The sequence below is a fragment of the Chiloscyllium plagiosum genome, unplaced genomic scaffold, assembly GCF_037043375.1.
Source record: "Chiloscyllium plagiosum isolate Xiang-an unplaced genomic scaffold, Cpla_swu_hap1 HiC_scaffold_27, whole genome shotgun sequence".
NCBI classification, from domain to species: Eukaryota; Metazoa; Chordata; class Chondrichthyes; order Orectolobiformes; family Hemiscylliidae; genus Chiloscyllium; species Chiloscyllium plagiosum.
The window spans coordinates 87,526,530-87,540,308 of NW_028270165.1; the positions used below are offsets into that span (position 1 = coordinate 87,526,530).

Sequence of the window (13,779 nt, forward strand, 5' to 3'; positions counted from 1 at the left end):
TTCCATCCTAACCTGCACATCCCTATACACTATGGATAATTTTGTATTGCAAATCCCCCCTAAAATGGATAAAGTTAAAAATCACACAACACCAGGTTGGAGGCCAACAGGTTTGTTTGGAAGCACTAGCATTTGGAGCACTGCTCCTTCATTCGGTGGTTGTCGAGAATAAGGTCATAAGACATAGAATTTATGGAAAAACATGACAGTGTCCCTGTCATTGAAATGACATGTTGAATAAACCTGGATTGTTCAGTCTTTGATCTTTTCGATTGGGTTGCAGGCATCATTAACATGTAAATCCCAGAACTACCTGTAAGGCACCTTCTCAAGAGAACTTAAAGTTTTATAACAAAAAGTGACATTTTAGCCCAGCTCTGCAAGTAAAGTGTAGTGCGGTGCGGTCATGAGAGAGAGAAAATGTCTATTTCCATCCAGTATGTCTCTACCTAATTGAGAACAGATGCCTTACTTCTGTTGGTGTAAGTATTGTTGGGTACTAATAGTTAGATATAAGGGGGAAGAGAATTCCTCAAATAGGGCAGTATAAGAATCCTGGGAGAACCCTATTTCTGGTTTACTTGCTAATGAACAAACATTAAACACAAGCACCTATTTATTTCAAATTTGGTTTCATTTTTCTTGTGTGATTCCCTGCTGTGACTACACTGTGCCTGGATGGTTGACAGGCTGGGAGATTGTGGGTTGGGGCTTGATTGACTGAATGTTTTATTGTTCCAGAAGGTGTAGAAGGGAACAGGGAGATCAACAGAGGACAGAGAAATCAGGACCCGAAATCTGAGCCGACACCAGACTACCCTGTGATCAGTGCTTTGATTAGCAGTGCCAACCCTCCACCTTTACCTAACTTCCCATTTGAGGATACCCTCAATATTCAGGATCCAATCCTTGTCATCCTGAAGCCATGTCTCTGTAGGAGTGTCAGATTGCAATTATTCACTTCAATGTGTGTAGTCAATTCATTCACTTTTGTTACAATGCAACACACATTCAGACACACCAGTTTTAGTTTCAATTTTTGTGATCTTTCGAATCTCGTTTTGATTGCTGGTACATTTACTCTTCTTGTCCCTTTCAATTGTTCTCTGATGTTCATTTTCCACATCACTACATTAGTCACTGGCCTTGATTTGGATTGGCCATAATGTCCAGGGATGTGCATGTTAGGTGGGTTAGCCATGGGAAATGCAGGGTTATAGTTTCGGAGTAATAGAAGCAGGAATAGGCCATTTGGCCCATCCAGCCGCTCCGCCATTCATTAAGATCATGGCTGATCTATCCATTGTCTCAGCTCCTCCTCCCTGCATTATCCCAACTACCCTTAATTCCCCTACCATTGCAAAAACCAATCCAACTGTGTCTTGAATATACTTAATGAAGCTGTCTCTACTGCTTCTTTGGGCAGAGAACTCCAAAGATTCACTACTCTCCAGGAAAAGCAGTTCCTCCTCATCTCTGTCCTAAATTTACTCCTCCTAATCTTGAGGCCTGGTTTCATTCACCAGCAGAAATTACTCAATAGGTAGAGCTTCATCCCCACAGTGCAATGAATTCCCACTTTCCACCAAAATCCTGGATGCAACTCATTCAGTTGCTGTCTCACAAATGCAAGATTTCATTGTAACTTCTTCTGTTCCCATTAAGGGCAAAACATCTTTGAAAGCTGCTCTGAAACTCCAGCATTCACAATCACACTTCTGCTTTCACCAAAGATTAGAGTCATACAGCACGGAAACAGCCCATTTGGTCCAACGTGTCCGGCCAAACAGATATCCTAAATCAACCTAATCCAATTTGCCTGCATGTGGCTCATATCCCTCAAAACCCTTCCTTTTCATGTACCCATCCAAATGCCTTTTAAAATTCTCCCTCACCTCAAACATATACTTTCTAGTTTTGGACCTTTCTACTTTGGCAAAAGTAACTTGGGTATTCACCCTATCCATGCCCCTTACAAACGTCTATAAGGTCACCCTTCAGCCTCCAGTGCTCTAGGGAAAATATCCCCAGCCATTTGAGTCTCTCCCTGTAGCTCGAACCCTCCAACTCTGACAGGAGCCTTAAAAATCTTTCCGAACCCCTTTCAAAGTTTCACAACATCTTTTCTATAACAGGGAGACCAGAAATGAATGCAGTCTTCCAAATGTGGACTTACACAGCTGCAACATGACCTCCCAATTCCTGTACTCTCTGCTCTGACCAATAAAGGAAAGCATACCAAATGCCTCCTTCACTATCCTGTCTACCGGTGACTCCACTTTCAAGGAACTATGAACCTGCACTCCAAGGTCTCTTTGTTCTGCAACACTCCCCTTAACGGTGTCAGTTCTGCCTGGATTGCTTGACCAAAATGCAAACTACACACCTCTTAAACTAAACTGCCACTTCTTGGCCCATCAGCTCACCTGATCAATTCTCATTCATAGTGAACTCTGTTTCCTCTCTTATTCCTTTGAAGTTGAAAATCTCCACCCCACACACCCTCTCTCCATTCTCAGTTTGCTGAACCTAATCCCTGCTGGACCTCATCCTGAAGGGTCTGCTTCATGCTGATTAACAGACCCACACTCAGGGTGGAGAGGGGGTGGGGACCTAATTGAAACAAGGAATACTGAACAGCCTGGACAGAGTGGAATTTGGAAAGCTGTTTCCATTGGTTGGAGGGATTAGAACCAGTGGGCACAGCCTTAGAGTAAAGGGAAGACCTTTCAGCATGGAGATAAGGAGAAACTTCTTCAGCCAGAGAGCGGTGAATCTATGGAATTCACTGCCACAGAAGGCTGTGCAGGCCAGGTCACCGAGGATATTCAAGATGGAGATGGAGACGTTCTTGAGTCTCAAGGTGATGGAAGGTTACGGAGATGAAGTGGGAGAATGTGGCTGAGGAACCTATCAGCCATGATTGAATGGCAGAGCAAACCTTGAATGGTCCAATTTCTGCTCCGATGCCTTATGTTCTCTTGCTGTCCTGGACACACACACAGTGCATTGGAAGCAGGAGTAGGCTGTTTGGTCTTTCAAGCCTGCACCAACATTCAACAGATTATCGGCAGATTCACAACCATCGAGATGAATAGGTTGGGACTTGTTCACTGGATCACAGGAGGTTTAGAGGTGACCTAACAGAGGTTTATAAAATCACGAGGGGCAGAGATGAAGTGACCGCTGGTATCCTTTCCCTAAGGTGGGGGTTTCAAGATTAGGCAGCAAACTTGAAGGTGCGAGGAGAAAGGATTTTAAAAAGGCGGGGGGGGCACTTTTCTTTTTACACAGAGTGGTTTGTATGTGGAATGAATGTGGATGCAGGTTGAGTAACAACATTTAAAAGACATTTGGATAAGTATATGAATAGGAAAGGTTCGGAGGAATATGTGCCAATCACAGGTAGGTGGAATTAGTTTAGTTTGTGAATATAGTCCGCCTTAGACTAGTTTGACTAAAGGGTCTGGTTCTGTTGGTGTCTGACTCTGTAACTGTTCTATACTGGTGTTAAATCATTTACTTGCCTTCCCCTAGAAACATCCATTTCTTTGGTGTTCAAAAATCAGATGAACTCAGCCTTGAATAATGTTCAATGACCCCCTAACACAGGAAGACATCCCCACTTCTGAACTCAATTCCTCTTGTTAATATACCCCTTTGCCTTGCTGATTGCTTGCTGCACCTGTCCAGGCAAAAGTGAGGACTGTAGATGCTGGAAATCAGAGTCGAGATTAGAGTGATGCTGAAAAAGCACAGCCGGTCAGGCAGCATCTGAGGAACAGGAAAAAAATCGACATTTCAGGGAAAAGCTCTTCACCTGCACCTGTCTGACAACTGGCAGTGACTGGTGTAGAAGGATGCTGAGGCCCCTTTGCACATCCACACATCATTCCTGATGAAGTGCTCGGAACGAAATGTAACTTTCCTGATCCTCGGATGCTGCCTGACCTACTACCTTTTTCCAGCCCCACACCTTGACTCTAATCTCCAGCATCTGCAGTTCTCACTTGCTCCACATCCCAATATATCACCATTTAAACAATACATCTCCTTTCTGCTTTTTTTTTCACAGCAATGGCTATAACTTCACATTGAGATACTGCATTTATCACGTGTTTGTAAATTGTGGTCTTCTCTACATCGGGAAGACCGAGTGTAACTTGGGGAACAGTTTGGCTAGCATCACAGCTGGGTCCGCAGAGGCTGACCAGACCTCCCAGTCACCACTCATTTTAATTCCCCTTCCCACTCCCTTTCTGACAAGAACATCTTAGGCTTCCTCGATTGCCACAACGAACCAAACCGTAAATTGGGGAAACAACACCCCATCTTCTGCCCAGGCAGCCTACAGCCTGTAGGACTCAACATCAAGTTCTCCAATTTCAAATAACCTCCCTTTCCATCCCCCGACTCCCTTCTCAGCCCCGTGCCCCTCATTTCCACTTTTTCCTTTCACTAACCTGATTTCTTCCACCCATTGACTCATCAGGCCGTACCCTCTCCCTGTTTTCACTTATCCCCACTTTAGCCCACTGCCCCAGCACCCATCCCCAGTCCTGAAGAAGAGTTACACCCGAAACATCAACTTCTCCACTTCCTGATGCTTCCTGGTTTGCTGTGTCCTTCCAGCCTCCTGCCTGTCTATTTTGCCAATTGAGACACAGACCTCGACCACGTTTCCAGAGTCTGTCCCCTCCCTGGGTTCACTCTCTTTCCTTTCAGTTGCTGCAAATCAACAATTGAATCCCAGAATGAAAACGAAACGGAAAAGGGGGCGAGAAAAGAGAGTGCCGTACTCACAGATCTTAGACAGAGGAAGGAATTTGCAGCCTGGGTGAAGCTCAATGTTGATTCAGAAAGACAGGAGCAGTAGTAGCAGCTTCAGAAACTCATGGTCCACTTCCGCATTCAGACAATGGGGTGGCTCTGATTGGCAGGAGGACCAGTCTCCTTCCGGTCCTCCAGGATTCCCTACTGGGCCATCAAAGGAAGGTCGCGAGCCTTTTTTTGCGGAACGCGATGAGCATGCCCAGAATTTTGCTGATACCGGTGGGCATGCGCACTGCGTTGCTGACACTGGATAACATGTGCAGTATGCTCACTGGGGATGCTGGTGTTCCTGTCAGATTTTAAGAGTCCAAATGCCAATGGGTAAATAAGGGGTAGAGGCACAATTTGTTTTTTCGCTGTGGTTCGACACTTCATTGCTTTTGCATTCTGTCTGGATGCTCAACTTTTGTATGTCTTTTCACCACTTTGGGGGGCGAGTCCAGAACTGGAGGGCATGGGTTTAGGGTGAGAGGGGAAAGATTTCTGAGGGGTAACCTTTTTGCACAGACGGTGGTGCGTGTCAGCCAAAGAAATTGGTGGAGGCTAGTACGTATGATAATATTTAAAATGCATCTGCATGGGGATATGAATAGGACAGATTCGGAGGGATAAGGGGCCAAATACTGGCAAATGGGTCACTAGATTAATTCAGGATATCTGGTCGGCATAGACCGAAGGGCATGTTTCTGTGCTCTGTGACGCTATTTCTAGATAGTTGGAACAACTTCATTAGGCCATTCACCCCTTACAGTCAAGATCAGAGTGGTGCTGGAAATGTACAGCAGGTCAGGCAGCATCCAAGGGAGCAGGAAAATCGACGTTTCAGACAAAAGCCTTAAATGCTGCCTGACCTGCTGTGCTTTTCCAGCACCACTCTAATCTCCAGCACCTGCAGTCCTCACTTTCGCCCATTCACACCTCCCAGCCTCTCCTGAGCTGTGGCCTGACTGTGCTTATTTCAGTGAAAGTTTCAGAAAGATTTCAGCAGCTCTTTGAAAAACTTGAATGTGCTTTCTGAATTTAACGATGTTTCTGAAGATATCATTTTAGGTATTCTCAATTTTGAGATCAGCATCCAAGGAACAGGAGAATTCCTGAAGAAGGGCTTATGCCCGAAACGTCGATTCTCCTGTTCCTTGAATGCTGCCTGACCTTCTGCGCTTTTCCAGCAACACATTTTCAGCTCTGATCTCCAGCATCTGCAATCCGCACTTTCTCCATTTCTCACCCTTCCCGACTCCCAGGTAGAGTCATCACTATCCATTTTCTCGGTGTGTGTCCTTTGAAGGGCTTGATACAGCAGTCAAACCTGGTTCGAGGCATGAGAAAGGACGGGTGTGGTGGGGGCTGGGGAGAAAAGAGACAGAATGGATGGGGGACAGAGAGGGAGAGAATGGAGGGGATAGAGAGAAACTGTGGGGGGGTGGAAACCGAGAGAGAATAAGTGGGGTTGACAGAGAGATTGGGCGGGGGAGAGAGAGTGGGCGTGACGGAGAAGTGGGAGATGGCACAGGGCACGGTGATACTAGGCACACAGATACACAAGATGACCACTGAGCAGGGTGATACTAGGCACACTGACACACAAGATGGCCGCTGGATCACAATATGGAGAGAAACAGCAGAGCTGATACAGACACTGCCTGGGGCCACCAGAATGCCAGCACATTGGACTCACAACCCAATTGATTAGTTTAAGGCGGGTGGGGGAGAGAATACACACGAGTAATGAACACTGCCCGCCGAAGTGTCTGGCTCCACCCAACACCCATTATAGATACAGCTTGATACAGACTCAATACCAAATGCTAATAGCCAGAGCTGCAAGAATCCTCCTTCTCAGGAAGAGCAATTAGCGCCCATTACTACAACAATGGATTTCCATGCAGACATTGAAATGGACAATGTCTGCACTGAAACTGACAACGACTGTGCGGAAATTAACAAAGGCTGTGCCTGAACTGACAAAAACTGTACCAAAACTATCAACGATTCTATAATGATTACCATAAACAAATCATGTTACAAAGACAATAATCCCATCCCTGACCGATTGTATCACAAGATGTATAAAAGTTTCTTGACGTGTTCTCCAGGTCGAGAGAAGTCTAGCAGCTGACACTGTGCTGTTGGTGTCTTTCTCTCCCCGGAGCCCCGGTATTTCCTTGTGCAATAAACTCTGTCATTGAAAATCAATTCTGAATCCGAGCCTGGTGTTTTTCCCCACAACAGGAGAGAGAGAATGGGCGGGGGTGGCAGATGGTGGGGGGAGGGAGAGAGAGAGAATGGATAGAGAGGAGATGGTGGAGGCCTGGAAGAATAGAAATGGGACAGAGGGTGTGGTGAGAGAATAGATGGGGCAGAGGGTGTGTAGAAGGACTGGTCAGAAGGCAGAGGGTGAGGAATGAAATGACAGGGTTGCAGAGGGTTGCGTGAGATAGAATGGACAGGCTGTTTGAAGTATAGAGGGAGAATGGACAACAAGCTGGGAATGGAAAGAGAATGGACAAGGGGCGCTGTGGATGGCGGGGGAGAACAGACAGTGGGATCTGTGGGTGATGGGGGGAATGGACAGGGGAGCTGTGGCTGGCCAAGATCAAAAAAGTTGATGACAGTCAACATTTATCAGATTGTTTCTGGAACAGAAAAACTTGCACTGGCGTCTCCCAGAAGAGGGGTGTCTCGTATGTATTCCTTCAATTTGTTTTAAAATAATTGTTGTGTATCTTAATTGTTAAGGTATACCTGGCACATAGAGAGATGGCTGTGGTTGTTGGAGGTCAGTCATCTCAGTTTCAGAACCGTCTCTGCAGGAATTCATAGGGTAGTGTCTTAGGCTCAACCATCTTCATCAATGACCTTCTTCCATCATAAGGTCAGAGGTGGTGATATTCACCAATAATTGCACAATGTTCACAATTCCTCACAAACTGAAGCAGTTCAGTTTGAAATGCAACAAGATCTTAACAATATCCAATGGGCTGATGAGTGGCAAGTAACATTTATGCCACGCCAATGCCAAACAATGACTCATCCCCAAAAGAGACAATCTGACCACTGCCCCGTGATATTCAACAGTGTTACTGTCACTAAACACCCCGCTATCAACATCCTTGGGGTTTACCATTGACCAGAAACTCAACTAGACTAACAACAGACACAATGGCAACAAGAGCAGGCAACAGGTCAGGAATATTGTGGCAAGAACCTCCCCAAATCCTGCCCATCTTCGACAAGGCACAAGTCAACTGTGTAATGGACTACTCTCCCACCAGTTTGGATGGGTGCGGCTTCAACAACATTCAAAAAGCTTGATACCATCCAGGACAAAGTCGCCTGCTTGATTGGCACCATCTCCACATACATCCACTCCCTCTGCCCGACTGTTCAGAAGCAGGAGTGCATATGATCTACAAGACACAACACGGAAATTCACCAAAGATCCTTAGAAAATACCTTCCAAACCAACAAACACTTCCGTCCAGATGGATCAGGAAAAAGATACTTGGGAACACAACTTCTTGCAAATACCCCTCCAAGCCACTCACCATCTTGACTTGGAAATATATTGCTGTTCCTTCAGTATTGCTGGGTCTAAACCCTGGAATACCCTCCGTAAGGACATTATGGGTCACCGTACAGCGTGTGGACCACAGCAGTTGAAGAAGGCAGGTCACCATTACCTTTTCAAGCGGAACTAAATGCTGGCCAGCCAGCAATGCTCATGTACCATGAATAACTTTTAATAAAAGGTTGGAATCTGCAAACTAAAAAAAAACCAACGTTCAGGTGGAACAGACGTCGGGCTTTGATTTGGTCCTTATTTGAGGATGGACAAAGAGCGATATACTGACACTGAATTGGAAATAGAGTTCCGAGTTAAACACCTGTAGTGTTTCACTCAGTGTATCAATTGAAAATCGATTAAAGATTGGCTCCTGGCGTGTACGTCATGAACACATGAAAAAGGACGGTTAAGAAGTCATGAGGGACTCTTGATTTCATCTCTTTCATGGCTGATGTACTACCCACAGGATATTGAGCAACTAAGTCAATTTGCCCAGCGACGTAGTGTCTGGATGATGTGGTTAGTAGCTGATAAGTGTGCAATAGGTCCTTGCAAAGAGAAGGATATTCCCATGGAAGGAAAGAATTTGTTTATCAGGTAGCAGTACAGCTGCAAGGGAATTAAGGATAGTTGGGACAATGCAGGGAGGAGGAGCTCAGACAATGGATAGATCAGCCATGATCTTAATGAATGGCGGAGCAGGCTGGAAGGGCCAAATGGCCTATTCCTGCTTCTATTACTATGAAACTATAACCCTGCATTTCCCATGGCTAACCCACCTAACCTGCATATCCCAGGGCACTGTGGCCAATTTAGCATGGCCAATCCAAATCATGGCCGGTGAGCAATGCAGTGATGTGGAAAACGATCATCAGAGAACAATAGAAAGGGACAAGGAGAGGAAATGTATCAGCAATCAAGACTGAATACTAATGTCACAAAAATTGAAATGATACATGGTGAGTGTGAATGTGTGCTGCATTGTAACAAAAGTGAATGAATTAACTGCACACATTGGAAGTGAATAATTATGGTCTGAGACTCCGTACAGAGACATGGCTTCAGGATGGCAAGGATTGGATCCTGAATATTGAGGGGGGAGTCAGATGGGAAGCAAGGTAAAGGCAGAGGGTTGGCACTGCTCACCAAAGCACTGAGCACAGGTAGTCTGGTGTCAGCTTGGGTTTCAGGTCCTGATTTCTCTATCCTCTGATCTCCCAGTTCCCACGGAATAAGATGTCGGTCTGTTCTCAGCTTTCTGGACTTCTGCTGAAGCTTTCACACCTCTTTTACAGCTTCCAGAACAAGAAAACATTCAGTCAATCGAAAGCAAACCCACAATCTCAGCCTGTCACCCATCCAGACACAGAGTGTAGTCAGCGCAGGGAATCAAACAAGAAAAATGAAACAAAATCAGAAATAAATAAATGCTTAATGTTTGTTCATTAGAAAGTAAACCAGAAATAGGGGTCTCCCAGGATCCTGAGAGTGCCCTACGTGAGGAATCCTCTCTCCCTAGATGCAATTATTAGTATTGTTGGGGCAAAGTAACTCGTGTGACAAAACGTTTAAAGCAAAGTAGTCAGGAGAGGAGATCTTGAGCAATTGACTAGCTTTATTCATTGCCATGGGGAATACCTCTTAGTTCAAAACAAAGTCCGACGTATTCCAATAAAATACAGAATGTTACAAGTTTTATGTAAAACACAAGCCCCTCTCTCCATTAATTATGCAACTGAGGGGCAGTTGTAAGGTTCACATACATTGTCCAGACCTACACTTCCTAATGCCTGCAAAACTGAATGTTTTCTTATACTGCATGTTCAGCTAGGCTCGAATTACTAATAAGGGACAGAGAGAACCAATCCATCATTCTATGAAGCAGCACAGTCTAATGGCCTGAGGAGCAGAGACAGCCTGCAGCTGCAAGGTCAGGCTATCAAAACAGAATTCCTCAGCCAGGGCTCAGACAGCATTCTGTTAACAGGCTACATTTTCCTCCAAACATTGTTTTGTGATAAAATGGCTTCCACACAGTTTTGTGTCAATTTTGATCAAATTCTCCCACAATCCCTCCTTTTTTATTAAAAAGAGGAGATTGGGGGTGTCAGCAAAAGGGGGATTATACCCAGAGCAGGGGGATTGTCAGTTGGTAGTGTTTGGAGAGCGAACTGTTAGTCCTCGGGTTCAGTAAGGACAGGGGCAGAAGGCTCCAGGGATTGGGAATCATCATCAGGAATTTCATCAGGAAGGGGAAATCTCGGCAACTGGGAGATCGCTGGAGAGGAGGGCCACAACAGTGAACTGAGCCGAACACAGGATTGTCTGCGGGGTGACTTTGATTTCCAATCGAGCAGTTCCAAAGGATGGGGGAAAGAAAGCTTCAAGTTGCTCAAATCACATAAGGGCTCGAGTACGAGTTCGGGATGGATGGGGATATGGGCACACAGCCAGCAGCTAGAGTGGTTGACCTTCTGTGCATAAACAAAAGTATTAAACTGTAATTTCTGTTTACTAGAGGTTATCAGGCACAATCAAACATAGTTCGTGAAAGAAAGATAAGGAAGAGTGCAGTGAAAGGCAGAATGATCAGGCTGAGCCATTCACGAATGAAGGCTGAAGATGTCTCTGACGGGGTCTTCTGGTGTGCCTCCAGGAGGTGGCGCTCGTTTGCATTGTGTTGTGTGTGTCCATGCGGCCTCCCCATGACCTTGACTTCTGACCGGGTAACCCAGCAGGACTAGGAACAGGCCTTTCCATCTCAGCGCCAATATGTCCCGGTCCTAATGCTGAGGCTTGGCGTACCCATGAATGTAAACTCTGAAGAGTTTTGGTGAACTGATGCAAATATTTCCCACTTGTCCAACATTAGAGTGTCAGCTGTTTCAGCCATTAGGATGGTTTTGATTCATCGACTAAATACATCTACTCTTATTAGACAATATTCATAACAATGTACGCGAGGTGATTCTATAAAAGCAAGTTGTAGACAGGGAAAAAGGCTGACCAGGCAAGGAGGTTGTGAGCAAACACACTCTCTGTCTGCCTGCACCACTCTCTCTCCCCCTTTCTCTCTCTCTCTCTTTTTCACTCTATCTGCCTCGCTCATGCGCATACGCACACATAGAAGTCCATGGCAGTGAATGTGTATCTGCAGAATTAAACTTGCAGATACATTCTATTTTGCTCAAAAAATGCACAATCTGCAGGCAGTCAATACATGTAATATTTTGTGAATTTTGTTTTGGAAATAGAATCAGACTGACTCAAGATTGGGACACAGAAGACTCTGACCTCACACCTTCAATGCATTGTCTGAGCTGAGATGTCACATTTTGCTATAAAACCTTGAGTTATCTTGAGAAGGTGACAGACAGAAGATGTGGGATTTACACAGTAATGATACCTGCAACCCATTTGAAAAGATGCAAAATTTAACAATCCAGGTTTGTTCAATATATCATTTCAGTGGCAGGACACTGAAATGTTTTGCTATAAATTCTGTGTTTGTGATATTATTCTCCACAACCACCTGATGGAGGAGCAGCACTCCGAAAGCTGCTGGTTCCAAAGAAACCTGTTGGACAAAACGTGGTGTTTTGTGATATTTAACTTTGTCCAGATTAGAGTGGGTTGACCCTGCTAAATTACCCATAGTGCCCAGGGATGTGCAAGTTAGGGTGGATTGGTCATGCCAAATCACTCATAGTTGGTCATGCTAAATTACCCATAATGCCCAGGGATGTGCAGGTTAGGGTGAATTAATCATGCTAAGTTACCCATAGTGCCCAGGTATGCGTAGGTTAGGGTGGATTGATTGCTAAATTACCCATAGTGCCCAGGGATGTGCAGGTTAGGGTAGATTGGTCATGCTAAATTACCCATAGTGCCCAGGGATGTGCAGGTTAGGGTGGATTGGTCATGCTAAATTACCCATAGTGCCCAGGGATGTGCAGGTTAGGGTGGATTGGTCATGCTAAATTACCCATAGTGCCCAGGTATGTGTAGGTTAGGGTGTATTGGTTATGCTAAATTACCCATAGTGCCCAGGGATGTGCAGGTTAGGGTGGATTGGTCATGCTAAATTACCCATAGTGCCCAGGTATGTGTAGGTTAGGGTGTATTGGTTATGCTAAATTCCGCATAATATCCAGGGGTGTGCAGGTTAGGTGTCTTACTCAGGGTTAAATGTAGAGCGATGGGGGAATGGGTGTGGGTGGGTTACCCTTGGGAAGGTCAGTGTGGACTCGTGGGTCAGAGTAGCCTGCTTCCACACTGTGGGAATTCCCTGAAGGGAAGGGATTCTCCTCCCCTTCTGCCGCCGGGCCGCACAGGTGCAGTGAGGTGGCCTGCTGTCCACCTCGCCCCGCCCCTTTAATGGCGTCACAAGACAGAAGTGGCCCTGTCAGTTTGAGTGACACTCCCTCCCTCTGGGCAACTCCTCATCCTGGGAGGGCCGGAGAGACGAGAGGCGGAGAAGTCTCTTCTTTTGTTGCAACTGGAGTGAATTCAGGGAGGGAGCAGTTTCCGCAAACTCAGGTAGGTTTCTTAATTACCCCAGTGAAGAGGGATTGAAGGATAGAGATTGGAAAGGGGGTGGACATTTTTTCTGTTTTTATGTTTAAAATGCACCCGATTCCCACCAGTAACTGCAACAGGTACAAGTACAGCACATGCAATATTCCTCATTGCAGCTTCAAGCCGGTTATGCATCCTCTGTTCTTCCTCCACCTTGGCTCCAGCACATTCAGCTTCCTTCCCTCATTCCCATCCCCCCGCCCTGATGTCCAAGCTGACCCACAAAAGTTCCTCCATTCTTTCTCCAGTGTCTTTTGTGGGTTTTGAAAACTTTCTCCATCCTTTAATTGAGTAGATGAGTTGGGAAGTTATGTTGCGCAAGGGAAGGATTCCGTACATGGAGATGGGTATGGTTACTTATGCCGCATAAGGCCTGCTGTATCCCAGCCAGTGGAACGCAAGCTGTTTGTCTATACGGGCAGGAGGTATATGGCCCCTTTGTCTTACAGGAGTGGGTGAGACAAGTCTCAAATGGGCAGGAGATGTTATGTGGAACATACACACCCATAGCTGGTTCCATTGAAGCAATTCTCATACGATCCTGCAGTAGAGTTAAAAGACATCAGCAAACAGGTGGCAGGAGGGCTCATACAGTACTGTAGGAGGGCTCATTGTCCTTAAGCATTTTGACTAAAATGTTTAATTTTGAATTATACAACACATTTGCTGCACAATAGAAAATAGGCAGGGAGTGTAAGATAATGAAGAACGTTTGCCTGAACATCAGTAAATCTGTATAAACAGGACACCGAGTGATAACATTCATGGCTGTTCCTTTGTGAAATTAATAACAATGTTTG

The 13,779-nt window shown here is 45.5% G+C and overlaps 1 protein-coding gene across 3 annotated transcripts in view; it reads right to left on the reverse strand.

Moving 5' to 3' along the window:
• The window catches only part of LOC122545194 (uncharacterized), a 785,061-nt gene that overhangs the window by 393,137 nt on the left and 378,145 nt on the right, over positions 1-13,779 (reverse strand). The gene's annotated exons all lie outside the window — the stretch shown is intronic.